The sequence below is a fragment of the Vitis riparia genome, chromosome 15 (assembly GCF_004353265.1).
Source record: "Vitis riparia cultivar Riparia Gloire de Montpellier isolate 1030 chromosome 15, EGFV_Vit.rip_1.0, whole genome shotgun sequence".
Lineage (NCBI taxonomy): Eukaryota > Viridiplantae > Streptophyta > Magnoliopsida > Vitales > Vitaceae > Vitis > Vitis riparia.
Window position 1 is genome coordinate 8,542,801 of NC_048445.1, and position 13,659 is coordinate 8,556,459.

The following is a 13,659-nucleotide window of genomic DNA, read 5'->3' on the forward strand; positions in this document are numbered from 1 at the left end:
CTCATCTTTCTGCAGTCCGTCACCAAGGCGAAGCAGAGGTTTCCATAAGAAAACCCTAGCCGATCTACCGTTCTTTCTTCCCTCTCTCTCATTTTGGCACCCATTCCTCTAATCTGTCTTCACTCGGTCACCAAGGCAAAACAGAAAATCCCATAAAAATAGTGTAGTCGAGGGTTCTTTCTTCCCTCTCTCTCATTTGATACCCATTCCTCTCATATTTCTTCACTCTGTCACCGAGGCGAAGCAGATTTCAGTTGAGAAGGACTTAATCTGATTTGTCACATCTTAGATTTTCTCTGTCGTGGTAAGCCATTCATTCCGTATTTTGCATTCGCATTCTCATTCATGAAAATCTGTTGTTTGTGTGGGTTTTTTCTGAACTAGGCATGGCTCAAATGTTGGCATTTAGGAGTTGGTACTGAAATTTTAAATCTGTTGGTAATGAATCATCATCGTCTTTTTCAAATCTGATTTTGTACTATTTTATTTGGATTGACAAATTATCGCAACTCTGTTGTTTTGATATAAAGTGATGGCAAAAAATGGGTTGGGAATTGTTTCGTTGAAAAAGGCATTTTTTTTTTGTTTTGGTTTAAAACTGAGAAAAACATATTTTGAATTGATTAGCGAAAAAAGAATTTTTTTTTTCCCAGTGGTGTTTTTGGGTATTGGGAAACAATGCATTTTTAGTGAAACCCATTTGTTGGATTGTGTTTTTGGATTGAGCTATGCAGTGGATGACCAAAAGGGAACATTTTTTCGGGATGAAGTTTTCATTTTGAGAGCGAAAAAAGTTCTTAAGAAATGGTGATTTTTAGATGGGAAAGTTGTTCCAAATTACTCAGTTTTTTGGGTTTTTGTGATATTGATGGTTGATGGGTGCTAAAGTTTTCGTTGTGTTTTTTTGTTTTTGTTTTATATGTATAGTTTCAAATCACGTCCCATTTCTTCAAACATATAGTAACATATGTTACTATATGTTAATGTTCTTGTTGATTAGTAATTGATATTGATTCAGAGATCCGTTTTAGAAGATGGTAATAGGAAAGGCTATATAGGAACTATTGGTATCCATGCATTGGTTTAATTCCCTTCATAACATAAATAGAAAATAGGGAATGCTGGTCAGAATGGATGAAATGCATTTTTATCTATATATTGTTTGTTTTGGTGATCAGTTGGTTAACCTTATTGTACTGGTAAGTTAAGCTTATGTACTACCTCATTATTCCTGAATGTATGACCTTAATTGACTGTATGTACTGCATTAGTCAACATCAGGTACTACCTGAGCCAACCTTGGGTACAAGCTATGTGACGACTGGAAACTTCATTTTTTAATATTCAAATAATTCATATGTGAATAAAAGTTGTCTTTATTGTTAACCCAATGGGGTTCAGTTTATCAAACATAGGACCTACAGGTTGTTTTCAAGTCATGCATAAATTAAATTGTATTCACTTCCACTTACAAGCTATCATGACATTATGTGTTTGACTACTCTGCTCATTTGGTTCCCCTTACCTTTACTTGAGACTGTACCATAGGTACTATCTTAATTAACCTTAGGTCTAACCTTAGTAATCTTTAAGTACTAGGTTAGATATGCTTAGGTACTACCGTAGTTGGACTTGCACACTACTTGTGTGCATCGGCCAATTAGCATGTTTGAACCTTAATTGTGTGCATCAGCCAATTAGCATGTTTGAACCTTAAAGTCTATGGAATCAACATGCATAATTCCTCAATCTTTCGTTGTTGTATTGTTTTTAACAAATCTTTATGTCAATAAGGAAATGGAAGAGGAGATGTTTTGTTACATTCATGAAGGTGGTGAGCTTGTTAAGACTGTTGTTGGGTCCGTCGAATATAAGGGAGGTCGGACCAATTGCAGTGTTGTTAGCAAGAATATCTCACAATCTGAATTCGTTTCAAAAGTATGTGGTGAACTGAACTTGGATTCCAATTCCATTAAATTGGAATTCACGGTCAAGTTTGACCCATCATGTCTATTGCCACTACATAATGATGGCAACATAGTCAATATGTTCAAATTCAACGACATGTTTTGTCATGTCTACATCTCCCAGTGTACTGAATGTGGTGATGACCTCATTTGCCCTACTAGGTACCTAATGTCCTTCCACAATAATGTTCCCTTTTGTATAATCGCTTTTCACACTTAGATTGATGGAGGATCAAATTCTTTCCTTATGTTATTTGCAGTGGCCCAACCCCCATTGTTGCTTCAAACTCAGCTCATGTTTCCTCTATTAGCGAGCCCCCATTACACATCTCTAATGAGTCACCCACAATTCAGTCATTTGGGTTTTCCCAAAGATGTGCTATGACAAATACCGTTCAACCTCAACCAAGCCGGTTCGAACATTCAATTATAGGTAGTGGACATACCTTCCCAAATGCGTCGGAATTTCAAGATGCAATCTATTTGATGTCTTTGGCTGGAAAATTTTGATATTCTTACAAAAAGAATAGTCCAAAACACATGATCGTAGTATGCACAATTGAAGATTGTCCTTGGAAAATCACTGCGCGTGCAATAGGGGATTCAAACATTGTTCAAGTACACACATTCCGAAATGTGCATAACCATTGCTTGGAAGATGTTGTCTTGTCTCAGCCTTTAGTGAGATCCACGCGTGCATCGTTGGTCATTGATGATGTCATTCGATCTACTCCTGAATACCAACCACGCCAAATTTGTAAGAACTTTGTAAGGCAACATGACATCCAGTTAACTTACCTACAAGCATGGCAAATGAAGGAGAAGGCTAAGGAGCGCATTTATAGACAACCCAAGAATTATTACAAATTGTTGCCATGGATGTGTGAAAGAATGCTTGCAACAAATCCGGGATCGAGTGTTGAGTTGAGTTATTCCGATGACGACCATTTTGAGAAGCTTTTTGTTGCTCATTCAATATCTATCGAGGGATTTGTAAGGGGGTGTCGACCAATCATTGCAATTGATTCGGCCCATATGAGTGGGCCTTATGGCGGTGCTCTATTTTCAGCCACCGCCTACGATGCTAATGACTCCATGTTCCCCTTAGCCTTTGGAGTGATGAGCTCGGAAAATTATGAAGATTGGTTATGGTTCTTGGAAAAACTGAAGATAGTTGTAGGAAAGAAGGAAGTTATTATTATCTCAGATAGACATCCTGCTTTGCTTCGTAGTGTCCCTAAGGTGTTTGGCATTGAAAACCATGCTTATTGCTTCGTAGTGTCCCGCTTGCAAAAGTCCGTTTGTCGCCCAATGTGTTAAACAATTCCCAAAAATACCTCATGCAGATTGGGTAGTAGCAGATTATGCTTTGGCTGAAATGGGTGATCCTAGGTACACTTAAGATTTCTAAAACTCATTCTTATAATCATTTTATCGGTCAATAACTCTACATCATCATAACAAATTTACTTTCATGTCATTGTAGTGAGATTTTGTGCGACATGTATGGGATGTACATTACACGGGAGGAACTTTCTTGTCTAAATGCAAGGCGGTGGGTTAATTCAGTGGTAGGTTACTTATCCTTATGCCTTACTAAATTCACAATTAATAAGTCATATGAATCGATAAAATGTTGATGGAGGTTGTAAAATATGTTATTTTACACAATTTTGGCAGATTGTTGCGACTGTCTCTCGCATGATGAATGGACAGCAAGCACCACCAACTCGCGCACACTTTTTTAAGCCTTCGTTCTCGGTGAGCCCTCTAATATCCTAAATTCACTTGGTCTGAAACTAGAATAGTAGATGTTGATGTTTGTATTGATTCACCTCACCCTTGAATAGGTTGTTCTGAGCAACCTCAAATCTAATGCAACCACGCAAGTCATCCTGGAAAGATGCGCTATGTATCTGGATCCTGACACATTGGGCCATGATCTTAGTTCATGTGACATGGTAAATGAACATAGCTAAAGTTCAATTCCATAGTAATAAATGCAAGGGTATTAGGAATGACTATAAAGTAATGACATAAAAACTAATAACTCTTGAATTGTTATGCAGATGTTCATCCCGGTTTGCGAGAATAATCACTGGCATGTGCATGTTGTTAATTTTGCAGCTGGAAGAGTTGAGATACTTTCGTCATTGCCCCTAAGGTGGGGCAACAACATCAGTGCTGCAACGTGACGATTATCAATGGCACTCCACAAAGCACTGCATGCATATAGAATCCATATGGATGCGGATGTCTCAAGTTTTGTGCATGTTCAACCACACCTTCTCCAACAGCTGAATGGGTAAAGTATTCAGATATTCCAACGAAAACATACATTTCTAAATAATTTGATTTATCAGATTTCTATCATCTAACACATTTCTGATGTGTTATAGGTCCGATTATGGTGTCCTCGTTATAAAGTTCATGGAATTTTGGAATGGGGCGACCTTAACTACATCAATGGCAGAGGTTAGAGTTGGTTTACACTGTCAAACTTGGACTGTTTTTCTTTGTTTTTTTCCCAACTGCATGGAATAATTTTTTCCTATTTCCGTAGGACAAGACAAACATGTACAGACTCCAGCTACTGCTGCAACTAGTGCTCAATGAACGCAACAGTGTCAGAGATACAATTCTGGCCGCATGTCACTTGTGACTTCATAGTTCATGATAAGTTTCTTCCTATCTGCTGCTACGTACCAAAATGACCAAGGGTTGATTCTAGTTTGTCCAAAATTTATTAATTCATATCATGTTGTGTGCTGATGTGATTTGTTCCAATTGTAAAACTATTATTTATGTTATATATGTGATGTATCTGATGAAGTATTCCACATCCCATTGTAACAGTGGCAGTTGGGTTATGCTGAATATGAGGACTTTATGTACAAGAATGGCCAACGTGTAAGGGAAAGGAAGAGTACCTGGTGATGCTGCTGCTGGAGCATATGGGACGCAGTAACAACAGTGTAATAGGGCTGTTCATTTTTCCTTCAATATTGTAAAGGAATGGAGTAGGAACATGGACAACACTCAGTATTTGTTCTTTTATTATAGTTAAGGATGCTAGTCAGTGTTGTATTGGCTACTGGTTGGACAACAACTGTGATTGTAAGATGTGATCCAAAGTGATAGGTTTATTATGGGGTATGGTACTAATTTCATAAGGGAACAACAAACATAGACTGGAACCTATTTGTTTGTACACTGATGCAGTTTCAGTTTATCCTTCTATACTCACATTAGTAAATTGTTTGACGGCTTTCCTTTCATATTTAGTTATTGTGTAAGCTTTTACATAGCATCTTCTGTTAATGTTATTGGTAAGTTGGGAGGTTTGTTTGGTTTGATTTACTACATTAGAAACAGTTTGCTGGTATACCAATAGTTTGCAATGGCGCCCTTTAAATCCTGATCTACCAGGGTTCAGGACTATTGCACATCCTCATTGGCAAGGGCTACTCAGGGTTCCTAAATGATTGTGCATTTTGCCAATTTTGTGCTTCAAACCATGTACAGGTTGTTATAAAAAATTAAATGTGGTAGAAAACCAATAAATATTTGCTTCGCATGATCACCTTCCGTATCCAACCAAAACCATCGTAACTTGACATAACCAGAAAAATGAGAAAACAACAGTATGATTAAATAAATACTGAGGGTGAAAAATTGTCGGGAGAGCAAAATTTATCGAATATGGTTTAAGGTAGTGTCATGCTGCAATAGGTAATGAAATTAACTAATAAAAATCTGAAGCCACAGAATGGGTACATTTCTCGCAGGTGCGTTAAGGTAGTACCTGAGGTACATTAAGGTAGTACCTGAAGACCATTAAGGTAGTACCTTATGTGCATTAAGGTAGTACCTGACATTTCTTATGAATACATAAGGTACAGTTGGAGTAACCTATGAGAACATAACAATGTCATGCTGCAATAGGTAATGAAATTAACTAATAAAAATCTGAAGCCACAGAATGACTACATTTCTCGCAAGTGCGTTAAGGTAGTACCTGAGATACATTAAGGTAGTACCTGAAGACCATTAAGGTAGTACCTTATGTGCATTAAGGTAGTACCTGAAATTTCTTATGATTACATCAGGTCGATGGAGTCACCTATAACAACATAACAACGTCATGCTACAATAGGTAATGAAATGAACTAATAAAAATCTGAAGTCACATAATAGCTACATTTCTCGTAGGTGCGTTAAGGTAGTACTTGAAGACCATTACGGTAGTACCTTAAGTGCATTAAGGTAGTACCTGAAATTTCTTATGATTACATAAGCTACCGATGGAGTCGCCTATGACAACATAACAACGTCATGCTACAATAGGTAATGAAATGAACTAATTGTGTCTGAAGTCATAGAAGAGCTACATTTCTCGTAGGTGCATTAAGGTAGTACATGAAATTTGTTATGATTACATACGCTACCGATGGAGTAACCTATGAGAACATAACAATGTCATGCTGCAATGTGTAATGAAATGAACTAATTGTGTCTTAAGTCACACAACAACAACATTTCTCAAATATGCACTAAGATAGTACCTGATGTACATTAATGTAGTACCTCAAGACCATTAAGGTGGTACATGTTTTGCATTAAGGTAGTACCTGATGCGATGAAACAATTCTGTCTTCGTTGACAAAAGATGTACACTACAAATTCCAACAAACATTACAAATTCACAAACACTAACAACAATTTCTACTAACCAACACATAATTTATGCATTTTAATTTTTATTATTATTATAATTTTTTTTTTTTATTCTCAACATATATGATTGAATTATCAAGTATTTCGCCAATATATGATATTGCCTAATTATATTCATCAATCTGAATAAATACACAAGTTTTCCACCCAATTTCTAAATATGTCCACAACATTTTTCCATTTCATGAGTCTCCAATACACAAAAATATTGAGATCGAACAGCCGCTCATGCGATCCAAAATCGACATTCGCCTCAACCTATGCCCTCACCCATGGAGGAAAAATTGCAAATACAACAACCACTCGAAAATCACTCTTCTGCTCCATTTTAAACAAAAAAATTATTAAAAAAACAACCCTAAATACAAATTAATTACCTTCACATTTGATGTGAAGGTTACAGAAAAATGTGATCCAATGAAAAGGACACGAGATTTCTTCTTCATGAACCGAATATATCAGAGTTGTTGTTTCCATTCTGGTTCGCTATCCTAAACCAAATTTTCAGTCAACACGTACCCGCCTCAAGCCGTCTTCTTAACTCGACCTTGTTTCAATGAAGTGCTCCATTTGGTTCTTCACAATTACCACAGGCAACAAAAATTTCGATTCAGCTTTTCAAGTAAAGGTTTATACTTTCAAATGTGTGAAATTTTGCAAATTTTCACACCCTCTTCGATCCGGAGGGGTGACGAAATTGGGATGATTGGATCCAAATGGTTAGGACTTTGAGAGGAGAAGGGGCTGAAGATAGAAAACTAGATTGGAGTTTGGGATTAAAGGCTTCAGAAATTAAATGAGAGAAATTGTTGAAAAATATACAAGATTCTCTGTTTCGCCTCGGTGACGGAGTGAAGACAGATGAGAGGAATGGCTGCCAAAATGAGAGAGAGGGAAGAAAGAACGGCTGAACACTAGGGTTTTCTTGTGGGAACCTCTACTTCGCCTCCGTGACAGAGTGTAGAAAGATGAGAGGACTGGGTACCAAATGAGACAGAGGGAAGAACAACGGTCAGTCGCCTAGGGTGTTTTTTGCTGAGATGGGCTGCTGACGTGGATACCTGGAGGGGCAAGCTCAGTAGAAAAAACACAGCCAGCTCAGAGTGCATGAATCTGATATAAGTTTCCACATTAACAGATGTTTTTCATCTTTCACAAACCTGGGTTCCAAAAACAATATTATTACCATATTGGCCCATGAAAACACAACTTTCCCTAACATATATATTCTACTATCTTTATTTTGCTCTATTGTAAGGCGGTAGTGCATTATTTTATTAAAATATTCATCAAGTAAGTACAATAAAATAAATATCCATTGAATATTATATGGTCTTTTCAAAGAGATATACTTTTTGACAAGGTACCTTTGGTCTAGCCCTCGTGTTATAAAATAATTTACAATCTTTCAGAAATTATGACTCATTTTCATAAAACCAATTTTAAATACTTCCCTTCTTTAATAAATAATTTAAACCATACAAATTAGAAACATTCTATGATCCTTTAATAATTTCACTAATATAATATTTACTTAGATTTGTAATTTGCATTGATAAATCATAGCTTCTATGGTCAAGCCCTTTGAAAATTGAATATTAATTTTTGAGTTTATCTTCTTTTAAGGACTTTGGGTTATTTGCGATCAAGCTAAGTTTTATAACTCAAAACTGCATCTAAAACACTTTTTTAGTTCAAATCCTTAATTATCATTTAATGAATCAAATTGAAGTATGTCACAAATTGAAGGTTCTCACTTTTCTTGTAGATTTGGCTTTAAGATATGTAAGATATGATAAACTTAGTTAACTAATAATTAAGGGATGCCAAGAATCACTAGTACTTCTGTAGAGTATTATTGTACCTTCTTTGGTTTGATTATGACTTTAGTATTCTATTATAAAATTAGTTTTGGTAAACCAAGGTCAAAGACCCTACCATTGTTCTCCCAATCAAAAGCAACTAAAAAGAACAAGCAATTATTAGTATAGTGGCTTGATCGATCCAATAAGGACCAATATTGTGATATCTAATGGTGTAAAGATATAAGATTTCTAGCATAAATCCCATTTTATTTTTAACCTAATCTAATTGAATTAGAAAGATGAACTTTTTAGGGTTTCAATATATAGAAAAATATACTACAAATATAAAGTGATCAGATAAGGATAAAATTATCAAATAGTGATCAAATAAAGATGAATCTTAGAGTAAAGAAAACTTTTCTTAATACTTTAGATGTACTCCACTAAGACTCCCATAGGAGATCAACTTTTTGTAGATAAAAATGGTGTTTAGCCACTCATTGTGATTCCCACATAATGCATTTAGTTCATAAAATCAATAGAGATGTATTGTAATAATCAAAAGTAAGTTCATGTGTTTAATTTTCATTCTCCCTCCTCATAAAAATCTCTAATGCAAATTGTTATACTTGCAACCAGACCCTAAAAACATCAAGAAAATGCTTAAAACGTCTAAAAATGAATGAGAGAGCCAAATGAAGGAAGTCTTAGAAAAAGATAACAAATTTTATAGACCAAAATTTCAATACATGATCAATGTGGTAATGAAATGTTCAACAAAGGCCTTATTTTTTTAGGTCACCATTGAAATCCATGGGTTGTTGTTGAAATCAATATTGAATCATTTTGTCCTCGTATCAAAAAGTTCATCTTGAACAACATCACTCCTCTTAGCCTTCTCTAATTGTATTAAACTCCATTACATTCAACTCAAAATACTCTGCAAAACACCTTTTGCATGGATTGGTATTGATGTAAAAATCCAGGTGTTTGCCAAATCTTGAGCTTATATCAATGTGGTGTAGAAATTTTCAATAGTGAAAAATTGATAAATGAGTTTATCTTCTCCATTGGTGTCAAATTTTCCTACCAAGGTTTTTAAGTATAAAAATTATGTCCAAATGTTAATGACTATAACCAATGAAGGAAACTAAGGCTTGAATCTCTAAGTGCTTTGTCAAAATTTTGATAAAGCACATTCTGGTATCAAAATAGGTTTGAAAAAAGGCATCAGGCATACAATTTCTACTATTCATATGCCATGAACTTTATCAAAATTCTGAAATGATAACTTCCAAGGAGCCTTCCAACATCAATTTACTCCTAATGTCGAAATGACTTTGATACTTGCTTTATTTTGAAATGACTTGTTTCCCTCTTCTATCTCATACTCATTATTTAGCATACCGTACAAGTGACTAATCAAGAAACAACCTAATAATTCCTAATTTGCCGTTCAATATTTTTCTTCCAAATTTTAGTGGCAATTCCCAATGCCCAAACAATTAAAAAAAAAAAAACACAAACAAACAATATTAGGCTTGCCAAAAAATCTCCTATGAGATTTTATTGTGGGAATTGCAATATATCCTTCTCTTTGGACCTTTTCTTTTTTGGTCTTATTTTGATTCATATATAACTTGTCATGAAAGTTTGGCTTTCAAGATTTCATGCTTTCTCAACTACTCTAGTGGGTGTTGTCTCCAATAGTCATTCCAACATAGTCCAATGCCGCATCAATAACGTTTAAGTTTTATATCTTTGTCTTGCAAGATTTACCTTTTTGTAAATCTCTAACTATTGGCTTTGTGCCAAAAATTCAAGACTATGTGGCATTCATATGAAGAAGAAAATGGATGTGTATGAATTTTGATTTTCTACATATGCAATGGTAATGTGACCTTTGGACCCCTAAAAGAAACTTTGGGTATGATTATTGGTAGTAATCTAAAAACTCAAGTGGATATTCCCTATCTCTACTGCATTTGATTCAAAACTTGGACGGAACTTGGAATGTCAGAGATTACCAACTACTCTTTGTGATGGATCCTGTAGTATCATTCAAACTAACTTCACATCTCCAGACAAATTATGAGAAGAAAGAAAGAGAATAATGAGGTTTGCAGATTACAACTATGATACAAGAGATTTCGCATGAGAAAACACTAGATATTTATGAAGAAGGCTTGAAGGTGAAAGCACCCAACAACTTAGTTCCGGTCCTTCCGGATGAAAAGGATGACTATCACCTTAAATTTTCCCAAGACAATGAGAGAGTGAGGGAGGGAAAGTTATTTTGTTTTAGAAAAAACAAACTGTGAGTGGTGATGATTACTTATATGGTAAAATGCACCAAATTACAACGTAATAATGTTAAATTATAATTATAAACTTTGGATTTGGTTTTCTTTCCTTTTTCATGAAAGATTTGATAACAATACAAAAAATGAAACTATGGGCTGTTTGGTAATTGTTTTTTAAAATAGTTCCCAAAAACAATTTTTGAGAAAAACTTTTAAAAACTATTCTCAAATGTTTTATAGAACAAAAATATATTTGAAAACCTAAAATGTTTTTAACATATTTTTAATATTTTTAAAAATAATTTTGATGTCTAGTATTGTATTTTTAATCATTCTACATATTTATATAATTATTTCTTAAAATGGTCTTTAGAAAACATGTGAAAACACCATAAACCAATTAAAAAAATATTTTTTGAAAACGTCCTTTAAAAAAAACAAGAACAAAAGACAAATTTTGGTTGTTAAACACATTTTCCTTTTTTTATTCTAAAGAACAAAAAACAGTTCTCAACAATAGTTGCCCAACAAGCCCGGTAACTTTGGAAGAATTTTTAAAATTACTCATTAATTTCATTTGAAATATTCAAGTGAAAAAAGGTTAAGCTTTAATTTTAAATAATAGTTTCATGCTTTTTTTCCTTGTAATCCCTTTGAAGGAAATACGTTTGGTAAAAATATTGTTAAAAACTTTTTTCATAAGATTTCTCAAATAATATTTCTCCTTACCCAACAGGATCCATTCAAGTAATATTATACATACTCAAAATAATCACTTATCAAGAGTTTTAATCAATCTTATAGATCAATGCATAAAAAATTACCAGTTTGTTTGGAAATATTTTTGTAAATTGTGTTTAATAGTTCTTAGTATGTTTTATGATTATCTAACCTATTTTCTTTCTTTTTTCTTTTTCTTTATTCTGAAAAATAGAAAATTGTTTTCGTAAACACTTAACAAGCAAACCCTAATTTATTGTGAACTTTATATGCAATATAAAAATTCTTAATATTTTCAAAGTTCTCTGATGGGTCATGTTTTTCTTAATTATTTTCAACGACTATTCAGAAGGTTATTTGTAACTTACTAAACTCATTTTTCTATTAAGATCCTAAAAGAATTTTAGATTCTCACAATTTAAAATTAGATTTCTTAAATATATTGTTGAAAGTGGCTTCCCTCAAAAATTGTAGACAAGATAATTTAAAGAAAATAGAGATCATAGTACATAAGCTTCATAAATGCATATTGCATCATTGAATAAATTTTTTTGATCATTTTAATATAAGCACATGAGTTTAAAATGGTACTTCAATTATAAATAGTTTAGAATTGAATTAGATGTCATAATACAAATCTCTTAGATCTAGTACTTTAATGAGATCACTCATGAAATTCATTGATTAATCTTGATTCAGGGTGGCTTACCAAAAAAAATTTATTCTATATATCATTAAAGAGCTCTATTTAGAGAATGCTTAAATAAAAGAATTTAGCTAATAACTGTTGTTCGTAAAATCTTCTGCTCATTCCTTCCAAAAGTTAATCTCTTTAATCACTTTCTAATAGATCAATAAAATTTTGTTTTGGCATAAATAAATAACATTAAAAGAAAAAAAAAATAAGGAAGGAACACTCCTTTTGGCATAATAGTGATTGGAGCTCTCAAATATTATGCTAGAGACTATCCCATTAAAATACAATATGATAGTTTTGAGATTGAATTGCAATAAAGAAATAACATTTGAATAAAAGTTAATAACCATATTAGTCCAAAATGGATACATCTTATAATGTGTTACATTTCAAGATTTGAGATTTCATGACATTTATTAATTCAAATTAGATCAATGAGCTTTCTCAAAGGATTAATTCATTTGTGCAAACATATTATACAAGATAAAAACTATATATAATTATGAAGTCCTAAAACATCCTATGTTTCAACACTTCTTATATCTATATCTTGAAGTATGAAGTATGATCAATTCCCTCACTCAATCGAATGTTTCTAACTTACTCACCGTCACACGTAGTCTTCATAAGTTCATCTTCATCCCATAACATTTTTCCACTGGAAATATTTATAGAGATATTTTATCAATTCCCAATGCACAAATAATTCAAAACATTGATAATAGAGTTCAAGTACTTTTTCTTTTTTGGTCTTATCTCGATTCATATATAACTTGATTTCATGCTTTCTCTGCTACTCTTGTAGGTGTTGCCTTCGATAACCATTTCAACATAGTCCAATGTCACATCAATAATGTAAGTTTTACATTTTTGTCTTGTAAGACCTTTCTACAAATCCATAGCTATTGGCTTTGTGCCAAAAATTCAAGACTATGTGACACTCATATTAAGAAGAAGAAAATTGACTTGTATGAATTTTGATGTTCTATCTATGCAAAGGTAATGTGAGACCAGTCCTAAAACAAATTTTAGGTATAGTTATTGATGGTAATCTAAAAACTCAAGTGGATATTGCCCATCTCTACAACATTTCATGTCAAACTTTTGTTGGGTGGAGTATCATATATATTGCTCTATATATCTCACAAATTAACTAATTTTATTTCATACATTTGAGTTCTATTCTTATGGGTAAATAATATTGCTTTCAAACAACACATATGAGTTCTAATTTTTTAATATATTAATAAGTTATATATCAAACTTTTTTATGTATTTGAAATTTAAAAAAAAAAAAGGAAAAAAGAAAAAACCCTAAAGATATGATGATACTTTGTTAAGTTAGCTTATTATAAGGATTTAGTTTTTTCATAAATTATAAATTTTAAAAAACTTTTTATCATCTTAATAAATCAAGTGGTTTTAAATTA